At 42.0% G+C, this 23,590-nt stretch overlaps 1 long non-coding RNA gene across 3 annotated transcripts in view; it reads right to left on the bottom strand.

Moving 5' to 3' along the window:
- Nucleotides 1–23,322, bottom strand: part of LOC110343206 — a 31,748-nt gene extending 8,426 nt beyond the window's left edge. For 2 of the 3 annotated variants that reach the window (XR_002385408.2, XR_002385409.2), the window contains exons 1-2: nucleotides 23,145–23,322; nucleotides 21,718–21,949 (exon numbers count right to left, since the gene is read on the bottom strand). This is a non-coding gene — a long non-coding RNA (uncharacterized LOC110343206). Of the gene's footprint in view, nucleotides 1–21,028; nucleotides 21,175–21,717; nucleotides 21,950–23,144 lie in introns of those variants that run through there. The other variant, XR_002385407.2, reaches the window with a different exon arrangement.
- Between the last annotated feature and the right edge of the window lie 268 nt (nucleotides 23,323–23,590).

Here is a 23,590-nt window from a genome sequence, read left to right as displayed (position 1 = left end):
GCCCTGATATCTGTGTTGAGCTGGAATATGAAGGTGAAACGAAATGATCAAAAGTTCATTCTGAAAAGCGCTGGTGTAGTGATTTCACGGTTATTAAGCTAAGGAGCAGCAGCCAGCATCAGAGTGTGAATTCGGGTGGTTCCCATGCTTTCTGACCAGCTATGCATCCAACTGCTAAAGCTGTACCAACAGGCAGAGGCTCCTAACGTGGGTATAAGTTTCAAGCACGTTTGCAGCCCATGTGTTTTCTCAAGAATTAAGGACTTGCAGCTCCAGCTTAGAGTCAGAGACCCCACACACACCTGTTTATTTGTTTTTTTCAACACGCAGAATGCTTAGCTCCACAACCTTTGGTAATTTAAAAGCTGCCAACAGCATACTGTTATTTTCCTTTCCTAGTCTAGAACATTCCTATTAATGATTCATAAGTAAGTGGTCTAAAATAGATATGAAAATATAAAACATTTTAAAAGGTAAGCCATAACACTTTTTAACTGTATGCATTTGACATTTTATTGAGAATGATACACGCATTAATGCTCATCTGTTGTCAATATAGTCTGTAGTGCAGAACAGATGAGTCATGGTGAAGATGCAGATAAAATGTGGCTGACACATTGGTGGAGAAGTAGAGGGACCATGAGCTAACTGTGAAGCAGTGTCTGCTACTTGCCAAGCAATTCAATGAGCAGCTTACAAGTTTCGAAAAGAAACTATTCCCTAAATATCACTCATGATTGTTCACTTAAAAAAACACAAAACAAAACAAAAAAACAAACATACAAAAACCCCTGTACTTTATAACATTACTTAAAAGAACAAAAGTTACCCTGACTACTATGATGTCCTCTGGGGACCTCTATTCTCTGAGTACAGGTAGTTATTTTAAGATCCGGGAGGACAATTTGTCAGCTCAATGGCAGCCACAAGATGATGCAATTTTCCAAACTATAGTCTAAGCATCTCGATGGGAGATAAACAGAACATTACTAGCCACCATTAGAAAAACTGCACCTTCAGGCATGCAACTTCTGACATGCGTTAGGATATTTGTTTAGGAAGAGAAATGGTTTACATTTGCAAGGATCCTGGACTACATACACACAATCTCTCTCTCTCTCTCTCTCTCTCTCTCTCTCTCTCTCTCTCTCTCTCTCTCTCTCTCTCTCTCTCTACACACACACACACACTCATCCTTATGTGAAAGCAACTTTTAAAACATTTTGAAATGCATATAAGACAACATAAAATTGTTTATATAGACTGACTTTCAGCATGTCTATAAAAATACAACACATTGGCTTTCAGGAGCTACACTTTTGAGGAGAGCTAGACAATACTGAAGGGGATTTGCTAAAGTCAGGGCTTGTAGACCTTATCCTTAAAGGAAACCATAGATGTGACAGGAGCCACCACTGTTTTGTTCAGCAGTATGGCCCTTATCCAGTACATATCCCTTGTCTAAACCATGTCTCCATGTAATGACATGATGAGCTTAACTTGTGTCCCTTGAGCATCCCAGTTGACAATATTTTCCAACTAAAATACAATAAATAGAAATGAGTGTAGCTTGAGTCCATCATGGGATGTGGCAGGTAACAAACAGTTGGTTAACAGTTGGTTACCAGGAAAATTATCAATACACAAATCTCTCCCACTCACACCTCCTAATCACACACATCTGCTCTCTCGCTCCAATCTGTGGCACTGCCTAACTCAAGATGACCATTAAGATTACTTATTCCTCAAAACAACCCTTGCTATTTTTGTTTGTTTTGAGACAGGGTTTCTCTGTATTGCTTTGGAGCCTGACCTGGAACTTGCTCTGTAGACCAGGCTGGCTTCAAACGCACAGAGATCTGTCTGCCTCTGCCTCCCAAGTGCTGGCATTAAAGACACACACCCCCACCGCCCAGCAGCCTTTGATATTTTTAAAAAGCTAAACATGTTATTAAAAAAGTGAAAGAAATGTCAGGAAAAGAAGTTGAGGCATAAGCTTTTCTACAAAGTCCCTGTCCCCTCCAGGGTTGGGTTGGTTCTGTTTCTTGGAAAGCTTGCAGCAAAGTATTTGCACCAGGTTTCTCTAAGAATCCCAAATATTCAGGGTCTTCAGTTTTGCCAAATTTACACTTTTGTCACCTAACTTGATTGAGACAGAAGTAAAAGAAAGAACCATATGAAGCCAGGCGTAGGTTGCACATGCCTTTAATCCCATCACTCAGGAGGCAGAGGCAGGTGGATCTCTGTGAGTTCCAGGCCAGCCTGGTCTACAGAGTTCCAGGCCAGTCTCCAAAACAATACAGAGAAACCCTGTCTCAAAAACCCACAGAGAGAGACAGAGAACTGTATGGTTTTGTTGCTTCTGTTTGCTTATGTGGTAGTAGTTTGGATGAGACATGACCCCTTAGGCTCAGGTATTTGAACTCTGGTTCCCAGCTGGTTTGGGGAGATGGTGCAGATGGCTTGAGGATGTAAATCACTGGCTGTGGCATCTGAGAGCTCAGAGCTCTGTGGCACTTCCAGTTTGCTCTCTCTGCTTTGTGCTTTGTGGGTTAAGATGTGATCTCTCAGCTGCCTGGTCCTGCTTTCAAGCATGCTTCTTGCTGTCAATGCCACCCGGCCATGATGGAATCTTACTCCCCTTTGGAACCATAAGCCAAAATAAACTCTCCAAGTTGCCTAAATATTGATATTTTAATCACAATATAGAAAACCACAAAGACAGCTTTGTAAAAGTCCCTCCGCCAGTTCTGACCTGGGACATACAGCTGTCAGTGCCTGTGCCCTTCAGTATTCCTGAGAGCCAGAGCCAGATTATTGTGTCACACATTGGGCCAGTATAAAGGTCATTGGATAAATTGAAGATGGGACCCACAGATTAGATAATTTACAGTACAAAGTTATGAGTATTGCTAGTCCAATAAGTTACTGCTCGTGAGCCTTGTGGAGAAACTGCTTGGCCTTTTTGCCTTTGGGGTGAACTGATGATAATATCCAGGGTTTTGAGACATGCTAAGCAAGTACTCAATCACTGAGCTACACTCCCGGCCCTGATGATTTTTCCAAACCAAGTTAGATTTTAAACTTAGTAACATTAGATCACACTTTCCTAATTATGCATTTTCCCCACCACGACTTCAAATTCTTAACACTCATGTGCATGGGTGTGCACCCACACAGTATTTTACAATATAGTGGCACAATTGTGAAGTTTGTCTTTACAATGGCACCATCTTGGGCAAGTGGCGTAACGGCTCTACGGCATTTCTCTTACTGGATCACACTGGGATCGCCTTTTGAATTTGACACAGGAGCCTTTAACTTCCTCCTGGACAGTTTTGCTTTGCCACCCGGAACCTGTGTAATGGGGCCCTTTAATCAGCTCCACGTCACACTTGTCATTTATAGCACCCCTGTGGCAGTAAAAATGAATCTTCTACATGGACCTCACCCTGCAACCACAGATGCACACAGACACGGAGAATTTAAGACTAATTAATACTAATCTAGCCTTACAGCCACAGAGAAGTGTTTACAAGGCCCCGAAGTTCTACTCTCTCAGTGAGAGAGCTTTAAAATTGCTGCCTTCCTGGTCCCTCAATTCCTAGAAATTTAATGTGTGAGGCTGGGGAGGTGGCTCATGTAGTAAAGTCCTTGCATCCCAAGAATGAGGACCCGAGTTCAGTATCTGAAACTCCTTAAAAAGAAGCCAAGAATGGTGGGTATGCTAGTAATCCAGGGCAGAAGAGGCAAAGACAGAAACTTACTGGCTAGTCAGTTTCATCTATATGCACCCATCACACACATATACACAAACACCGACCACATATACACCACACACTCAGACACACACATACACACATCAAACCACACACAAATTCAAACACAAATCACACATACATCAAACCACACACAGACTCACTCACACACATACAGCATATACCACACACACATAGACACAGGACACATCACACACAAATATATAACACATACACACACACTAAGCCACACATACTCATACACTCATACCTCACACACACACAGACACACGCACCACACACAGACACTCACAACTAACACACACACACACACACACACACACACACACTAGCGCACGCGCTAATTTAATAACTAATTGAATGGTTCATTACAATTAGGAGGAAAGTATTTCAAAAGGAAAGAAATGTTAAGTAATCAAAAATTCCATATTAGAAATGATAGGTTTTGTACTGCAAAATCTAAAGAAATCACAAACCAAAGATGCATTTTTTCCTTCACAGTCCTGTTATTTCACTGAAAGGCAATAATTAATATGAGTCCTTTTAAAAAGCATCTGAATCTATTTTATTTTTTCAAATGCATTTCTCACTTGAAGGCCTGAGCTCTTGTTTCCAAAAAGCAGATACTCATCATGGCAAGTACGATGAAACAAAGGGAATGCTTATTATGATCCTTGTGATATATGTTCTTTTCAAAAATGAAATGCTCTAGCATTTAAAGCAGCCATAATAATACCTATATTTCTGCCTGTCCATCCAACCAGTGATCATATATGAAGCTGTAATAAAACTGATAAGACAAGGCAGTAGCTATGCAATTGTGGTTAGGGGTAATTAATATATTTTCAAATGCTGTGGAAACAGAAAGAAAGGGCTAAGACCAACCAGGAACTCATGGGAGGTTGCACAGGCAATAGTAAATACTGAAAATGTGATGGTGAACTTTCATTTTCAAATGGACTGGATTTATAGTCACCGCTGGCCATGTCTGTGAGAGCATCTTCCGAGAGGCTTAAGTAAGGAGGGGAGACCTTCCCTGATTGCAGGTTGCTCCATCCAATGGCCTGTGGTCCTACTGTTTTTTCCAAGTTGCCTCAGCATCAGAAAGCAGTTCTTGGGGGATAATTTGCTCTTTTTTAGTATATTTCTGAGCATCTTTTGTGTTGGATCTCACAAAGAAAGACATCCATACAAAAATCCATGGAGCCCATGGATGTAATTACTTATACACCCCCCCACACACACACACACACAAAGAGACACTGATGATGTATTTAGAATTAAAGACCTGGATATCATAAGATGATTCTGGTTATCTTGTTGGCCATGGCACTAATCCTTATCAGTGAAAGAGGGAGCTAGAAGAAAGGGTCAATTGTAACATGATGAACTTGACCCACAATGGTATGCTTTGACAATAGAAGGCAGTCATGGCCAAAGATGTGGACTTCAATCTACATTTAACAAGAAAACAGGTACTTTCACCCAACAAGGTCAAAGATGTAAATTTCATAGCAACCCAAAAGAGCACACAGTCTTGGCTGATACCTTGATCATAGCCTGGTGAGACCTTCACCAACTTCTCACCTACATGAAGCATCAGTGTTGTTTAGCACTACAATTGTACTTATTGGCTATGGGAGCAACAGAAATCCATTCACAAAATCACATCCTACTAAGCTAGTTCCAGTCAAGTGTCAATCAGTTGGTAGGATACTGAGATCAGGTGTAGTCATTTTGGTTATTAGACATGATGGCAGAAAAGTCAGCTCACAGGAATGGCTCAAACCCAATGGCACATCTAGGTCTTTTCCCATTTATGAACTGAGAGATGCATGGTCTCAACTGGGTGACAAATGTTCTCACCCATTTTTGAGACACATGCACGGAGTCTCAGCAGACAACAGGAAATAGGGACCCTCAGATGTTAAAGATGTAAGATAGAACTATTTGCCCAACTTTGCTGGACCTGGACTACTGAAGCTCCTTGGCAAGCAGTCCTCTGCTGGATGGATGGCTCCTCCACTTTCACTGATAGTCCAAGGAAATGCAAGCGGATTTACCTACCTCCATTTTATGACACAAAACTGCACTCACTGTCACAAATGGTGCACTTGGCCAATGGAGGAGAGGCACAGGGCTAGAAACTGTCTCATGACCCTGTGGTTCTGACCACATCCCTCCCTCTGTACCTCCTGTGGCTTAGTTTTCTTTCTTTTTCAGATGAATTTTCCCTTTAGGTTTAAACTGTTTCTTACTGTAGGATATCAACAGGAGTTTCACAATACTTTTCTCGTTGTTTTCAGCATAAATTTTAGGTTGTACATGTATATAAAGTTGCCAGCAAAGAATTAACATAAAACTTAGCTTAAATCACTGAACACACATAAAAAAATTAAATATTCAATGTTAGCTAAGACTTATGTCACTGGATGTTTTGCAAAGACACAAGTGCTTCAAATAAATGTCCTGAGAGTACAGATGTGTGATAAGTGGCCAGTGAGACTATGAGTGATTATTAAGTTTTTCTTCATTATATTCTATATTTAATTATTAAATAAGTAAACTTCACAACATTTTCTAAGATATAAAAAGAGACTGAAATATATCAAAAGGCAGAACTTTAAAACTGGAGCCAGTACAGTTAGTATAACATCCAGGAACATCCTCTACCCTCAAGCAGGAAAGGCAACTTTTCAGTATAAATAACAGAAATAAAATAGGATTTGTTTTCACTGATAAAACCACAAAACTCCGGGAATTTATTGTTCTCAGACCCGCCTTCCTTTTTAATCTCAGGCACTCTCCAGTGTAGCATTGGGAACAAAGGGCTATCAAAATTCTGTGGCCCCACCCACAATCCCTGCATTTTACTCTCTGCTAACAGCATCTGCAGAAAAGACACCAACATCCCAGGCCAAGCAACAAGGCCTGTGTATGCTACTTGGTGACTCAGGCAGGCAACAGGGGGCACAAAATCACCTAACACTTGTGTGGCCCCATCTTATCTATTAGGTGCATGCGGATCAACATTCCCAGATTAGGCTTTCTAATCTTTGATGGCTTGTTGTAGGAATCTTTCATTACATGCTCCTTGGTTTCCTACTATCCAACTTGCTACTAATGAATTGAATATGTACGCTGTTGTTTAGAAGCTATTGTTAGAATTCTTTCCCTTGGGGAGATATGAGCAATGACAAATCGCAGTGTGATTCTACCACAGTTAACCCTGGGGAGCCAATAAGTTCACTGATCTGATTTACAGAGCAGGGGTGAGGGAATTCTGGCAGGAGAGACCCCTAAAACAGCCATCATGGAAGGCTTCACCCAGCATGCATGAAGCATGGCTATGTACTCTTCCCCTCCAATATCATATGCAATTGAGGCAAAATTACATACAAATGATTGGGAAGAGTGGGTAGATACTCAGGAGAAAGTCCAATGTCATCTCTCCACCATGAGGGAATGTCAACAGTCTACTTTATTTCTCTTTTCCAATCTTTAATCACTTTTTCTTTTTAAATTGAACTAAACATAATTACATAGCCCGATTACCTTTCAAATTCATGACCTCTTATTCTTTAGTTATTATTATTACATGTCTGTGTGTGTGTGTGTGCACATGTCTGTGTATGTGTGATAACATAAAAATACAACCTGTTGAGTTTGTTTAGTGTTGCTTCTCTATAACATTTTACAGCTGACCATTTTGGATTGAATGACTATTTGGGGTGGTCATCTTTGGGGAATACTAATTCTCACTCTCTCAGCAGGTTTTAGTTTTCTGTAGCTTTTCATCTAAGGGTGAGGATCCATGTGATTTCCTCACCCATACTGACCTGCCAACTGGTGCTGCTGTAGACTTCAGGCCTTCTTCAGACCTGATCTCGATAGGCTCTCACAAGCAGACATAGATGATCTCATGAAGATGGTGACAGTTTAGCTCGGAGGATTATGACAAGTGTCATATTAGGAATTTTGTTTCTGTCATACCAGGCACTTCAGTTTCCTTTCATATGCCTCATTTGTCTTCTACATCTCCACGTGTGACTTTTCTTTTCCCATTTGAGGAGCAATTAGTAAGCACCTACTATGTGCTAGGTTTTGCTACCCTGGAAAAACGAGAGGCAATAACCACATATCTGACCTTGAAAGTCTCTAAGAATTACAGTGTCAGAGAGTAATCTACACCTTTCCCTCCTAATCCAGGAGAAGTGACACAAATAAGCATCATTTAAATTATGGATGGACATATTTCATTTAGACAGTTCCAGTAGAACAGTCTTTCAGTAGAATGCCAAAAAAAAATCACCTCCAGTACCCTAGCCTCCACCTTCAATGGGGGTTTATTCTAAAAGTTCATTTCCACACTGAAGTGAACACACTGTGGGTACCCCCACACTGGGTTGGGATGGCTGCTTGCAGGACTCCTCAACACCTCTGAAACCACAAGTCTTATGAGTCACAGAGGCAAAAACAATCTTCATAGGCAGGGAGGGAAGAAGGGAGGGAGGGAAGGAGAGAGAGAGGGAGTGAGACAGGAAGGGGCACACACACACACAGAGGGGGATTTTGAAAAAGTGAGGCTTTCATTGCCTTAGCAGTGGCTGTCAGGGCAGGGCAGGGTGGCAGAATGGGACCTGGGCGGGGGAATCATTCATATTTATTTCCTGTCAGTCATGTGTAGAAGGGTTTTACTAAGGCCTTGGAGCCAGAGATCTGCAGTGACCATGAAACTGTGCATCCTGAAAAGGGTGCTCTCTGAATGAAATGAATCTTTTTTTCCTTCTGTTACGGTAGAAAGAGGGAAATGGGACTGATTCCTTGTCCTCAATGACCACTCCGCAAGGTTGGAAGAACCTGACTTGCTCAACCTTGCCATGGTCCAGTCCTGTTTTGCCAAGTCGCATGACTCTTGTAAACAGCTCTGGATGACTATATTTAATATTAGCATTTTTACTTGGATGTAAACCATTTGAACCTGTTCTTCCAGTTGTTAAACTAAGGCATCTTAAAATCAATTTGGTGGTGTGATAAATGAAAACAAACCAAGAGTAGCTTTATTCTCTACAAAACTTTCTCAAAATCACTAAAAACTCACTAGATATTCCATATTTCCAGGTCTTTGTGCTCAGCATTTTATTTTAGAAGCAACCCAAAGGTTAACAACATGGTCAAGGTTACATTGCCTGGAAACCACAGTTGCTAGCAATTAAGACATGCTTTTCACATTGATTGTGGTACTTAAGGAGGCTATGGAAGAATCTTATCTCTACATGTTGTTATGCCAATAAACTTTATTAGAAGCACTTTCAGATTTAGAAAAAAATTATGGCTATTCATTCTGTGATTTATAATAATAGAGTAAATCAGAATATAGTTGTATTCGTTGGGAAAAAAATGACATCTTTTAGAATAAATGGCTGATTTTAAATAAACAAAGGATGTGAAAAACATAAAAAGCAATTATCTCTAAATTTTAATTCTCCACATTTGCATTTTCTTCCTGACAATGTGACAGAGTTCCAACATCTCTCCCACTTGGTGAAGATTTTGTAGCTATATTCAATTCCTTTTTTTCTCATGCCACAGAGTTAGGACAAAGGGACCTTGAGAAGCTTATTAAATACACAGTGCATGTTCAAGAATAATTTAATTATCATATCTCACTGAATGGTAAGTTCTGTTAAGTTTTTTGTTTGCCTGTTTGCAGAGTCAAATGTTCATGCCTGTGTTCTTTTTATAGAACATGTGATTTGAAAGGCCAAAAGTCATTGGCCATTTTGACAGCCTTAATTAGTCATTTAAATTGGTAATTACTAAAACCATTATGCGGGGGAGGGCTCATTGTGTTGATTATAAATGGTGTCATCTTTTCAAATAGACTCCCTTCCAGTCTTTTGTCAAATTTTGCCATTTTGGTATTAAGTTTAAATTAAAGAGCTGCCTAGCTTCCCAAATTCTGTGTCAGGAGAAAAGGTATGCTTAAATTGAATTAGAAAAACAAAGAACTTTCGTATTTTAGAAGCAGAAATGAAAGGAACTTTGAATGATGCAGCTCTATGAATTCTCTTCCTTTTAGAGGCAGACATGTCCAACTGTAGAATGCCAATGCTTTCCCAAGGCAAATGTTTTTGTCTATTGCTGCTAACTCATTCAAATTCATTAAATTTTATTATTTCTACATCATTAAATGTAGGTCAACATGTTGAGTCCAGCAAACACCAGCATTTATTGCCATCCTGTAGACGCTGTTGTGAATGACAAGAAGGAAACAAATACTGCTCTGAAGGGAAGAACTCCCTTATTTGTAAACATGAACATTGTATCAAGACTAAAAGAGACAATGTAATAGATGCAATTTGCAATACAACCACTCCATGCTTATCTTGCCAACATGCATTTCTGTAGAAGGAGAAGAATGGAATGTTGTTCCTTCTAGAGCTGAGAAATCCTTTGTTCACAAAACTTAACCCATTCTGTGTCAACCCTGTAGCTGGGAAATAATCCCCAAGGCAGAGGCTCTAGAGAGCATCAGTCCCACTGTCTCACGCTACTGGGATGTCACAGGTGAACTGTTCAGTGGGATGAAATTATCTGCAGTGCTTCATGTTAGGATCTTCTAGAAACTGGGACCGAATGGCTTCCTTTACTCTTGGATGCCAGCTGCCTATCACATGAGGTTGCTCCTCCCTTCCTGCCTGGTGGGGGCATTTGTACCATTCAGGAGGAGCTCAGACCGTGGAGTCAGAATGCCTGCAACAGACTCTACATTCACCATTCACTTGTCAATCGAGGCAAGTTTCACGTCTGTGAACATCTCTTCTCACTACAAAATGGGGACAGGAATCCATCACCAAAGGTTCATCATAAGTAGGATGTGTAAGTAAAATACCTGATACACAGGGCATCTTAATGTCTTCCTGACTGATTGCTTGGTCCATGCTTCAGGACTATGAGAATCATAGATCAACAGCAAGCCCCACCTTCACTGCAGCCTTCCACTCAGTGCACCCAGCCCACTTGTCCTAGCTCTCCTTGAGGACCTCAGATGCAGTGAGAAAGCTTCTCCCCTACTTTCACTTCCACACAGTAAGCAGAGTATAAAATAGCAACAGATAGAGTTCCAAAGGTCACTGTAGGTAGCACTGCGAGCTATGACATAAATGGAGCGGAACTATGGGACCTTAGAGAGGTGGATGGCAAACTTCCATCTGATGTTCAGGTGACCTTCCTAAACAGGTCACATCTGTGAACTGGGCATCTGGAGAACTCAGAACTCTGAAGCAGAGGAACTGCAAATGCAAGGACCAAATCATGTATTTTTTTTTTTGAGACAGGGTTTCTCTGTATTGTTATGGAGGCTGTCCTGGAACTCGCTCTGTAGACCAGGCTGGCCTTGAACTCACAGAGATCTGCCTGCTTCTGCCTCCTGAGTGCTGGGATTGATTAAAGGTGTGTGCCACCAATGCCAGACTGGATTTATTTTAATTTTAGGATTTTTTGAGACAAGATTTCTCCTAGTAGTCCTGTCTGGCCTGGAACTAACTGTAAACCAGACTGGCCTCAAATTCACAGAAATCCTCCTTCCCCTGCCTCCCAAGTGCTGGGATTAAACACGTGCACTATCATGGCTGGTCCATGATTACAGACCCAGAATCTGAGGCTCAAAGAGAGAAGTAATGTCATGCTACAAGCCCAAAGGTTGGATATGGAGTTCTAGACCCCAGCTTCATAGAGCCTGCCAATTCCTACCATCTCCCATTGACTAGAAACCCATATGGCCAAACTTCATAAGCATACTTTTGATGGGAAGTGAAAGAGTATTCCATGACAGTAGTGAATAGCACCCAAAGACATCAGGGATCCCATTATAGTATATGAGGAAATAAAGGGTTTTAACTCCATGGAATCCCATACTCAGGCCATTCCAAGATGAAGAGGGAGATTTTATATATTTACATATGTATATATGTGTGTATACACATTTGTAAACATATATATATATTAATCTGTGATGATGAGGGACAAAAATATCTTTGTCATTTTGTGACTGTAACCTCCAGATTTACTGATATAATTATTTTCAAATTCCTAAAAGTTTTAACATGGCAGCACAATAGGTTATATAAAACAACAAGGAGTCATCATAGCAGCAAGCTGTACGAATCAGTTCAGGCTGCTGTGAGAACACAGGTGGCTTCAACAACAAGTAGTTGGCTCATACAGATATGGAGCTTGCAAAATCCATATCATTGGGCCATGAATTTGCAGACAGGAACCTTACACTAGCAGAAGGAAGGAAGTCTTTCTCTTTTACTTTAAAACCATTATGGCCTCCATGAAACTCCTATTCTCATGACTCACTTTACCTCAAAACGTCATCCAATGGTGCCATCTCCAAATACTGAGGGTAAGTTAAAATGCCAACACAGGAATCTGGGGGTGAGGAGGGGCTAAAGATATTCAACAGGCTAGGATTATTTAAAGTTCTCAGATTTGAGGAATGATAACCTAGGTTTGCCCCATCTTTACAGTGTCAACTCTCATTCGATAACCCAGGGTGAGGACGTTTTCTGATTTGGATCAGCACTATTTAAGGTATGTTTTTCTCAAATGAAAACTTAAATGAAGTTAATACTACAATGATGTAGATAAAGCAATATGGCATAAGTAAGCAAGAGACTTCCCTAACATCATTTAGCAATCACCATGTTGAATTTTTACTCAAAGGTAGTTTAAACTTTGTCTCCGTCTTAAGCAAATTGTTCAGAGTTGCATTGTAAACCAGCTGGCATTGGTCTTGCACACAATTGCCTTTACCTGATGGTGTGCCAAAAATAATGGCTGATGGTGTATCTCATTTTTGCTCAAATGTTAATGTTCATACAAATAAATAAATGAAGGATATTTTTATTTGGTTGTGAGCCTAGCCTTTAACGGCTGAGCTATCTATCCCTCTAGCCCAATGGAGGATTTTTAAAAAGTGCATCCTTGGGATTCTGCATTTCCAATTAACTCCTAAGTGTCCTAAGTGATGTCAATGTCCCTAGTCCTGGTGATATGCTCTAAATGGCAAGGGTCCATAATTGCATTATTTTCCTCTATGAAAAACAATGAAATATTGTCCCTGGAGTATCATTATAAGTTAATGTTGAATATGTCTACAGCAGACTAATTTCTTTGAACTTACAGGCCTTTTAAATGTCATGGTCTTTTTACTTTTCAAATGGCCACAGGAAGAACTTTTAGCTAACTTACCAGACTTAATGGTTATGCTGATTTGATTGCAAAGAGCCACATCTGACTGTATCTAATTTTCCTAATACTGCCTTTTATTCTTGCTACTGTTGTCTCTTTTACCCTTTGGATATTTAGAGTGGTCGTCTTCTTACATGCTTCTTACACTTCGAATTGCTCTTTTGGATGAGAAATGAAGTAGAGACAAGAATCCTTGTATAACTTAGATATGTGGAAAATGTGCTCAGGGTGCACAAACACATCATAGATAGGGGTTATGAAATGGATAACACAGACATGAGTAGTCCAGGAAGGGGGCTTGAGAAAGATCAAGTCCACTGCTTACAAGATGCACTCAAGCTTTGCCAGACAGACATGATGAGGATGGCTGAGTGAGTCCATACTTTTATAGATTTAATAACTTAACTTTCACTTGGTCTATTATTACAAAGGTACATGGAACAACTCTACTGCTGCTACAAACCTCACTGGAACACTGACATGAATGCTGGCAGCTACTCTGAAACTTGAGTGGGAAGCATGATTTCCTGTTTCTTAGGTGAGCTAGCTGTAGCTTGTGTAGATCAGAAGGCAAAAACAAGCAACTCTAGCTTTTCATGCTCAGTAATTAGAGGGTCTACTGCAGCAGGCACAGAATTGAAAAATTGTTAGAGGTTTGTTGGAAGAGAAACCGTCTGTGTTTGCTATTCAAGATGCAAGAAATATGTCAGTCACTCAGCCTTGAACCCTTGGAAACTTTTGTTCTCTTTTCTTTTTAAAATTATTTTATTTTTTGAGTAAATCACATCATTTCACCATCCCTTTCCTCTCTTCAAACTCCTCCATATACCCTTCTTGTTTTCTTTTAAATCCATGGCTTCTTTTTTAAAAACTTGGATTGCAAAATCATAGGTTCCCAAGAAGGTTCTTTATGCAGCCTTCAACTGGTTAAAGCCTTTTCCTGACCCATAGGTTCTCCATACACTTCATTTCAGTACCTGCTTAAGGCCTTGAACTCTCAGTATTCCCTCATCTACTTGTATTATTCTCCTTTCCATAATGCATTGCCCCTGCCAATGGCTATTTCTATTTTCCTAGCTTCTACATATGCTTCATATTAACTACACAAAGCAAAAGATTTGAATGTGTGATCCTCATATGAGAAAGAACATGCACTGTTTATCTTTTGGGATACAGCTGACCACGCTCAGCATAATTTTTCCAGTTCCATAAATTAACCTTCAAAATTTACAATTTAATTTTTCTTTAATAGCTAAATAATATTGCATTGCGTGTTCATATTACAATTTCATCATCTATTTATCAGCCGATGGACATTTAGATAGCTATTTTGTAACTATTACCAAAAGGACAGCAATGAGCATTGATGTGCAAATGACCCTGTAGCAGGAAAAAATTTCATTTGGATATGTCTGGGTCACTTGATAGATCTATTTCTAGATTTGGGAATCCTACAGACTGATTTCTGGAGTGGCTACATTAGTTTACATTACCAGGATATTTGTAACCTTGGAATCTTGATGGCCTTCTCTCTGGAACTTGCAACAGTTAACTTCCCCATAAAATTGTGAGCTGCTCTGGTCCGCCACACCCTCTTACTATCCACAAGGGACTGACCCTCTGAAACCATGAACCGATAAAATATTCCTTCCTCCCTGAAGTTCTTTATGCCAGCTATTTTTGTTACAGTGATTTAAAGGTCTAAGACAAGCAAGTCTTCATGAAATGGTTAAACATGGGGTGGGGGAGGGGCTTCAAATCCTATAAGCTGATTCTTTGTTTCATTTTTGACCCCTCAAAAACTTTTCTGAAGTTACTTTCCCAAGTGTTATCTGGCATAACCAACAGCATTCAAACTTGATCTGGTGAAGTTTTCCGTGACTTCCTCATCAAGGAGAGATGTCAAGGGAATTTATTCATATTGAAAAAAAGTAAAGAGTGATTACTGTTAAAATGTAAATCTTCTTGTCATAAGGAGCCTTATTACAAGGAAAATATCGGAAATAGAGAGATGGTTCTGTGTTTGGGAGCACTTACTATTCTTTCAGAGGACCGGGGAGTTTGGTTCTCAGCACCCTAATTGCAGCTTGCAATCACCTGTGACTATTGTTCCAAGGGAAACTCTTCAAGTTTCCATGGACACTTACACACATGTGGTATGCATCAACTCATGCAGACACACACACACACACACACACACACACACACACACACACACACACACGAAAATCACACATGAGCCAACAAATCTTTCTTTTTAAAGGCCTTTGTGTGCCTTAGATGCTGAGTTAACAGGCACATTGCATATTGCTTTTGATGCTGGATATTCACAGTAAAATAAGTGCTTTGTTTTCATTCAATAGCATTTTCAACATCATTGTAGCTTAACTTTTGGGAAATTCCAGACTCCCCACTCAACTTTAAAAAAAAAATCCTTCCTACTCTCCACTATTTAAATGTCACAAAGTTCAGAGGGAGGACTTTTTCCTTCTAGGAATTCCTCATGCAAACATTTTAGATATTCATTCTTTCTCAATCAAAGTCCTTTAGCAATTCAAAGCCTCTATTTATTCAGGGCTCTCTACAATGTCAAGAGTAGGATTTTAAGTAGACACCACACTTAGAAGACATCAAAGCAAGCAGATGGGATTCTTCTGATTACTAGGTGAACACTTTCTTCTCTTCACCCCTTACCCCTCTGGAGTGGGTAGGCATAGGAAAACCATGGTTAGCTGCAAACACTTCTGGCAGGCTGTTTCCTTTTTAAAAGACATTAATAACAAACTATATAAAAATAAGAATGAGCTACACAGGCTGTTCTGTGTAACAAAGGAAAAACTATCATAAATGTATGAAATTGCACACACAAATGAACTAATGTACTTCAGTGTAGGCAGTATACCTTCAGGTACAAATTGATCAAATGGTTTATTTAGTCCTTGGCTAGCGTCCACCGGCCTGTGTGCTTACTGCCATTGCTGTTTTCTCTGTTTTTCTGAACACGTAAATATGTTCTTTCCATAAGCACATCACAGATCTGATGTGGTACTTTCATAAAACTTACTTATCCCTGTTAAAGGTGTTTGTTTACAACACCACCAAACATGTATGCAGAATGGTACATATACCTTAAGTTTATATTTTAATTAATAGTAAAAAATTATGTATATCACTAATTCATGAAAAAGTACAGACACATCTCATTATTTCTGAAGAGAAGTTTCTTACCAAGAAAGAATTTCAAGCTAGTGGCAATACCACTTTAAAACTGACCTGGTATATATATATATGTGTTGAACTATGATGCTAACATTGGAGGCATATTTCCAATTACATTAGAACTGAAATTCTACAGTAGAAAAGTTTGCTTATAAGACAGGAGACCAAACAATTTTAGTAAATAGTTTAAATGTGACCATATTAGGATTTGACTATATATCAAATTATTAGCCATTAATTTCTTAAAGAGAAGTCAGGAAAATGAAAGGGGTTAGGCCTTTGTTCACAATAGTTCTTAGAGAGAGGCAAAATGTGGTAGGTTCAAGCTAGGAGTCTCTATGTACACATGTATCCCTAATGCAGTGATTTGGGTGACAACGAAGTTAAGTTTCCTTTGGCATCCATTCTACTTTTCCTGTGGTAGCTGCTGTCAAAGCTGGCCTTGGTTATGTCCTTCAGTAGGCTTCTCTTGATCTCTGCTCTCCACACTCCAAATATATTTGGAAGACTTCATCTCATTCTCAGATATCATTAATCTACCCCTTCATCTATCTCTATTAGTCAGGCACAAGCCAAGATTTACAACACTTTCTGCAACATTCTGAAGGGCTTTCCGGAAAAACAACAACAACAATAACAAAAAACACTATACACTTAGAAGATAGATTTTTTTCTTGAAAATCCCTAGAGTCCCTCAAATGTAATAGAGTACAGCTTACTGCAACAGACAGATGCACATCTACTACTTTACACTAAAGTGAACAAACCATACTATTTCTGCACTATCCTTTCTTCCCCTTTGACAGACAGGCTTTGAGAACATAGAGACACAGAAACACAGAGGTTAAAGAAGCTGGATCAATAAAAGCCTGTGATGAGAAAGTACCATGTATGCCAACCATGAGGTTGGAAGTCCCTTGAGGGCAGTGTCACCGCGGGTCCCACTGAATGTCAGGGCTGACTCAAAGAGCCCAAATTTTCCCGTTTCCCTCCAAGGGAAGTGATAGGGAGAAAGCAAAGTTCATGTCTTCCTGCCAAAACCACCGCCAGCACTGCCTGCCTAGATGTGGAGGATCCCTTGAAATGTCTTGGCAAGAAGTGGTTCTGGAGTGTTGGCCAAGGTGCTGAAGCCAGGAGGGCACCTGTGCCAATGAAGCGCCCCTTCTCACTACTCTTAAGGGCACTGTGCTCATCCATTGTGACAAGATGTCACTAGGATTTCAAATGTATGATAATCTTGGAGAAAGGTGTACGTGTGTGTGTGTGTGTGTCTGTGTGTGTTTGCACACAGAAGGGCAGCTAGGACACATATTATTTATGGAAATTCCAGTGCTACAGAAACATTATGAGAATCCACTCAAAAGCAAAACAAAGAGTTATTTGGATGCCATGACTGCTAAAGCGCTGTCATATGATTACTAAGAATCCCTAAGATGAATGGACTGCAAAGCAACCCAACTATAAAGCAAATGACAGCATAGCAAAGGCACAACCCAGAGCAATCCTTTAAAGCAGTGGTTCTCAGCCTTTTCAGTGCTGCGACCCTTTAACACAGTTCCTCATGCTGTTGGGCCCCCAACCATAAAACTATTTTCCATGCTACTTCATAACTGTAATTTCGCTACTGTTATGAAATTGTAATGTAAAGATCTCTGTTTTCTGATGCTCTTAGGTGACCCCTGTGTGAGAATCATTCGACCCCCTAAAAGGGGTCGCCACCCAAAGTTTAAGAACCACTGCTTTAAAAGTAAAAATTACTGTCTTGTGTGTGTCTTATGTCCTAATACCTCCACTTAGCTTTCAGAATAGCCCGTTTTTGACAGTTTGTGTGTTCTTCCCTAAAAATATGCACACTGATATCAAAACCACAGACTGGCACTGTCAAGGGATTGGCTAACAGTTGAATCGCCTCTGGTGGCTGCAGATTGCAGCCAGTGGTGAGGGAAAGGGAAGAGAAGGCAGCCTGGCCACCAGTTCCTTTCACACCCCAGGCTTTCCCCCCCCCACCCCCACCCTTCGGGCATCTGATGCTCTGGTCTCTTTGCCAGGCAATTTGCTTCTGCTCTGTTCAACTTCCCGACCTCTGGCTTTAGAGAAGGGCTCTGGCTGTGGGAACTGGCTCTGACCAGCTTTGGCTCCCTCCTCTTCGGTGACTGGCAAAAGCAACACTTTCTCTTTGACACTCTTAAAAAGAGCTGTTTAATTCCTAATGGTATTTACTGGCAAAAAGGAAAATGAAACCCACAACGAGGAGGATTCCGGTCCAACAAAGTCAAGCCAAAAGCTTGGTAGAGCCCCACTCTTGCTGGAAGGCTGCTTCCTACTGCTTCCCCTTTCCAACACAGTGGATGTGCGCTCCCAGCTTGCTACTTCCATCCCGTAGTGTGACACCTACTGGAATTTATGAATATCTGGAGATGCATGGCTATGATTTGGGCATCTGATGTTGGTTGCTTGGCCCAGGGACTTCCCGCGGAAATCACCCAACACTTAGAAGGCATTTCGACAAGGAAGTAACCGGTGGAGCCTTCTGGCGGGAGAACCCCACGAAACCGCTTCAAAAAACACCAGAAGCCACCGGCTACTTAATAGCCCACGTTCCCTCCATCCTGTCTCCCCAGCTCTTTCTGCAACAGTATAAAGTGGCTTGTGGGGTTTCAGCTTGGGGGTGGGGGGAGCTGTGCGAACTGCATTTGTCTCAGCACTAGATATAAGGTGGCAGCTGCAGCTTTAGCCCGGCTGAGGTGCTCACTACATCTTTTCCAGGTTCCCACAGGGATGAGGGATGCGCAGACTTTCAGATCTACAGGTTCCATCCATGTGCATCTCCACTACCACTCCCGCACCGTCTTCCCCCGCCCCCCTCCCCTGTCCCACGTCCTGGTCACCCCTGTCACCTTGCACCACTGTGTATACAATCCCGCCTCCTCCTCCACCCTCCTTAAAACGTGGGCACATCCTCTCCCACGCAGCAGCTGCTCATCTAAGCGTCCCATGTCCCTAAAGTCCCCAAATGTGCCTCTGGTCCTTAATTCTTGGGTGACACTGCCTGATGGAGGTGGCTCCTGGGTCGCTCTACCAAGTGGCAGAGGAGAGAGTGCTGGGGTGGAGGACACGCTAGCTCCTGAGCTGGGGTTCATAGGACTGGAGGGAGGCCTGCCTGGGGTCCCTTGGCAAGTCCCGCTGCTTGCGCGGGGGACGCACAGTACTCACCCTCTGCTGCTGCTGCCTGCTGCTGACGGCCACCGCGGCTGCGGACGCGGCGCTGTGCCGGAGCTCGGCCGCCTGCCCGGGTCTCAGCAGGCTCCGGGTGAACCTGCGGGTCCGCTCTCCGGCCATGGCGGGCCGTGCTCCTTGAGCTTCGGCCCAGGAGCGAGTGTGTCCCGCCGGTCCCCGGGCCGCGCCAGCCTGCTCTACCCACCCGCCGTTCAGGAAGCGGAACTTAGAGCCTTTCCCCCCCTCTTCCCCGCTCAACTCACAAGAGGCGGGTTTTTCTCGCGCGCACCCCCACTCTGCCCACCCCCTCTGCTCCCGCTCGAGCTCCGAGGCGACTTTGCAAACTCTGCCCAGCTCCGGCTGTGCGGCCAACTTGGCCCAGCTAAGGCGCATATGCAATGAGAGACACGGGGCGCACGTGGGGTGGCTCCACCCACGCCGCCCACCCGGGACTGGGTACTGAACCCGGGATGCGGCTGCTGACTCCGGATGGAACCTCCCCACCTTTCTGCTCTCAACCCTGATGCGCTTGGAGGGCTGGGGACCTGGCGTTTTGAGGCTCAGATCTGCATTCTGATGCCAGAGAGTGGATAAGGGTAGAACACAGGTTTCCCACGCACCTTTGGAGGTGCTTTAGAGGTTTATTAGGGATCTGTCTGGTGACTTGGAAGCTTGCTTTGAAGTCTTTCTGGACCCAGAGTCCCTACTTGGTCTTGGGACAGCCTGTATGAATTCACACCTGCCTCCAATTTTTCCTAAACTGCTTTCTTATTCTATTCCAGCTATACTGCTCTGGAAAATGAGACTAGAGAGGGTGATTTACCAAGAGCCTCCTAATTTAGCATACTAATTTGAATGAAAATCTAGTGTATATCTGAGTAATACAAGAGATTTCAGGATGGCATTAGGATGAGTAAGTAAGAACTGTCTTCTTGGGTTACAGGGTAGAGTGAGCCCAGCATGGTGGGTGGTTTTTAGTCTTTTTCCTGTCTTCTCACCAAATGCCTACTTACCCTGACTCAAGCTATCTGATTAAGCATTCTAAATATCTTATCTGGAGTCACATGCAGCCTGGTGGTTCTCTGTCCAGTGTGGGTGGGTTAAAAAAAAAAAAGGCTCCTGGAAGAGCTGTTGGGACACTCTGGATTTTTTAATGCTTCTTTTTTGTTGTTATTTGTTTTTGCTTTTATTTGTTTGTTTTTGTGGATCTGTGACCTCTGCATTTTTCTAAAGTTAAAAACACTGTTTTAGCTTGAGATATGGCTCGTGCTTGTGATGGCCTCGGTAGGCTGACAGTCTCCCTTTGAGTAAACCTGGGCTACACACAGTGTGACTCTGCTTTAATGCTTGACAAAGTATTCATAACCACTTCCCTGAATTTCAGAAGAATACCTGGCTGGTGTATGGTAGGGACTGAATAACCCATGACTAGGAATGACTCTCAAAGACTCGGGAAGTCTGGTGCAGTCAGAGACTTGAGTGCTGAAGCAGGGCCACAGCAAGGAGAAGAGAAAAGTGTTCTGGAAGCAAAAGCTATAGAAACAGAACATGCGCCAGCTTTGAACTTACTTTGTTCTTTTGAAATACTCTCGGCAAAAGCTAGTTGAGGAGGAAAGCATTTATTTTGCTTCTACTCCCAGGTGACGGTTACCAATGGAAGTTAGGGCAGAATACAGAGCAGAAACGTGGAAGCAGGAATCTGGATCAGAAAGCACAGAGGAGTGTTGCTCATTGGCTAGCCCTCTGGCTTGCTTTCAGCTCCCTTTATCTTATACAGCAAGGCCCATCTGCTTAGGGATAATGTTGCCCACACTGGGCTGGGCCCTCCAGCATTAATCGCTAGTCAAGACAATCTCTCACTGATAATGGCCACAGGCCAATCGGATAGTGTGTGTGATTAGCTTCTTTCCAGGTGACTCTACATTGTGTCCAGTTGAATACAAAAATGAAGTAGGACAATACACTGGATAGCATATGCAACCTAGTCTTCAACTGCATCATACATTAAAAAATCACGTGTTTTCACTGTGGGTACTAATTTTGCCCTCTCCAGCTTGGGAGGCCACCACCACCATCCACCGGTGTGGAAGGATTTGTGAACGAGTGTCTGTTTGCCCCACCCATGATATTAATGCTATGAATCAACTGACAAGCAAGATGGATACAGCTGTGGCAGCAGGTATCACGCAGTGTGCATTAGGTGCAGGTGTGTGTCACACAAGCGTAGCACCAGACATCTCACCTTCAGATTCCATTACCAGTGTCCCACTTGAGTCTTGCAGGCCTCAGTCATGTAAGCGTTAGTGAAGGTGTCTTCTGGATGCCGGGGAGAGGAAGCACAGAGAACTGATTGTCCCTCAGCATATGCATAGACCTTGCTGGGAAGACACAGCCATTCTTTGCTGTGGAAGCCTGTTCTGAGGCTTACTGACAGAGGCCCTCTGAGTCTTGCTGGTGCTCCATTTCTCAGTTTTCTGAAAAGATTTGTAAAGGCAAATCTGTACGTTAAGTTTTGGCTCATATTTCTGTCTTGAACTTTTTATCCTGTCCTTATTTTTCTAAAAAGAAAAGGAAAAGGCACCTCAGTCTGCTGCAGTCTGCATTCTACATCCTAGTCTTTTTTTCTTTTCTTAATATATATATATATATTATGTGTCCATGTTGTCCTGGAACTGGAGAGTTACAGATGGTTTGGAGATGCCATGTGGGTGACAGAAACAAACCCCTGTGGTTTGGAAGAGGAGTCAGTTCTTCCAATGGGAGAGCCATCTCTCCAGTCTCCCTGTCCCCTTTTTTATTTTAAAAATACCATTGTAGGAACACAATCATTACACTTTCATATCTCTAAAATAAGCAAACTTTTAAAGACCTTAAGATACTCTACGTGAGGGTAAACCTTGACTGTCAGCTGGATTGGATTTGGAATCACCATGGAAACAATCTCCAGTCTTGTCTGTGAGGCTTGAGCACTACTCACTCCACGCCTGAGGGTCTCAGACTGATTGGAAAAGACCAAACAAGCTGAGTACAGGCATCCATCATCTCTCTGTGTGACTGCAGGCATCCATCTCTCCTCTGTGTGACTGCAGGCATCCATCTCTCTGTGTGACTGCAGGCCCAATGTTACTAGCTGCCTCACACTCTGCCATGGCTTTACCAGTGATGGATGATGAGCTTGAAATGTCAGCCAAAGTCAATTATTTCTTCAGTTAATTTTGTCTAGGCATTTTGTCACACCAACAGGGTAAGTAACTAATAGACTATAGAATAGTGACAAAAAGTACATGTTGTAAAGTTAAACTCCCCATGAACAAACCCCAGCTTCACTATACATAGATGGCTGCATGGGTTGCAATTATATACTGTCGAGTCATAATTCTTGTCTTCACCTGAGCTGGCACAGATCAAACTCTTCCATAAGAAGCGACACCATGCCATAGCCACTCATGCTGTACCAGTGATAGAGAGCTCACTGAATCTGCCCTGCCCCCTGCCCCCTGCCCCCTGCCCTTTATCCACATACCAAAATCCATGCCAAGGCAAAGTATCTGAGATTAATTTTTTTAATCACATATTCTTTTAAATTATAATATCCATGACCCATGGAATAACAAAAGACCACCCATACCCCCTTTTCTCTTGGGAATGGGGACTAAGTCCTTTCCATACCACTTCCTGCTGGCTGTGGGCCAAGATATCCCCATGGGTCCTTGAGAAGAAAATTGGAGATAATGTCCGTCCTGGGAAGGCAAGTTATAATCTTGGTTGATAGATATCAGCTGTCAGGATTCAGGAGGTCTCCCCTGATCAAACCAGAACCAAATCAACCTGGAAGGAATAATCCATGGCCTCTTGTTTCCTGTAGAAACAAAATCGAAAACACTTCTTCAAAGCATTTTTGATTTCCATTTGGCACACACATTTTTTTTTGAGATTTTAAAAGTTAAGGCACTCCTAAATATCTAAGCTGGTTTATTTCCATAGTCCCTCTTTCAATTCCAGGTCTCTCAGCAGTTGTCTTCTGCTTGTCAGCAATCAAAAAATTCAAAATCAACACAATAGCATGAAGGATCCAGATTCCCCGTGTATTTCCCATCTCTACTTGGCTTATTCTT

Source organism: Mesocricetus auratus, unplaced genomic scaffold (assembly GCF_017639785.1).
Source record: "Mesocricetus auratus isolate SY011 unplaced genomic scaffold, BCM_Maur_2.0 Super-Scaffold_100010, whole genome shotgun sequence".
NCBI lineage: Eukaryota > Metazoa > Chordata > Mammalia > Rodentia > Cricetidae > Mesocricetus > Mesocricetus auratus.
Note: the sequence above shows the minus strand (reverse complement) of the source record. Positions and strands in the feature narration are given on the sequence as shown.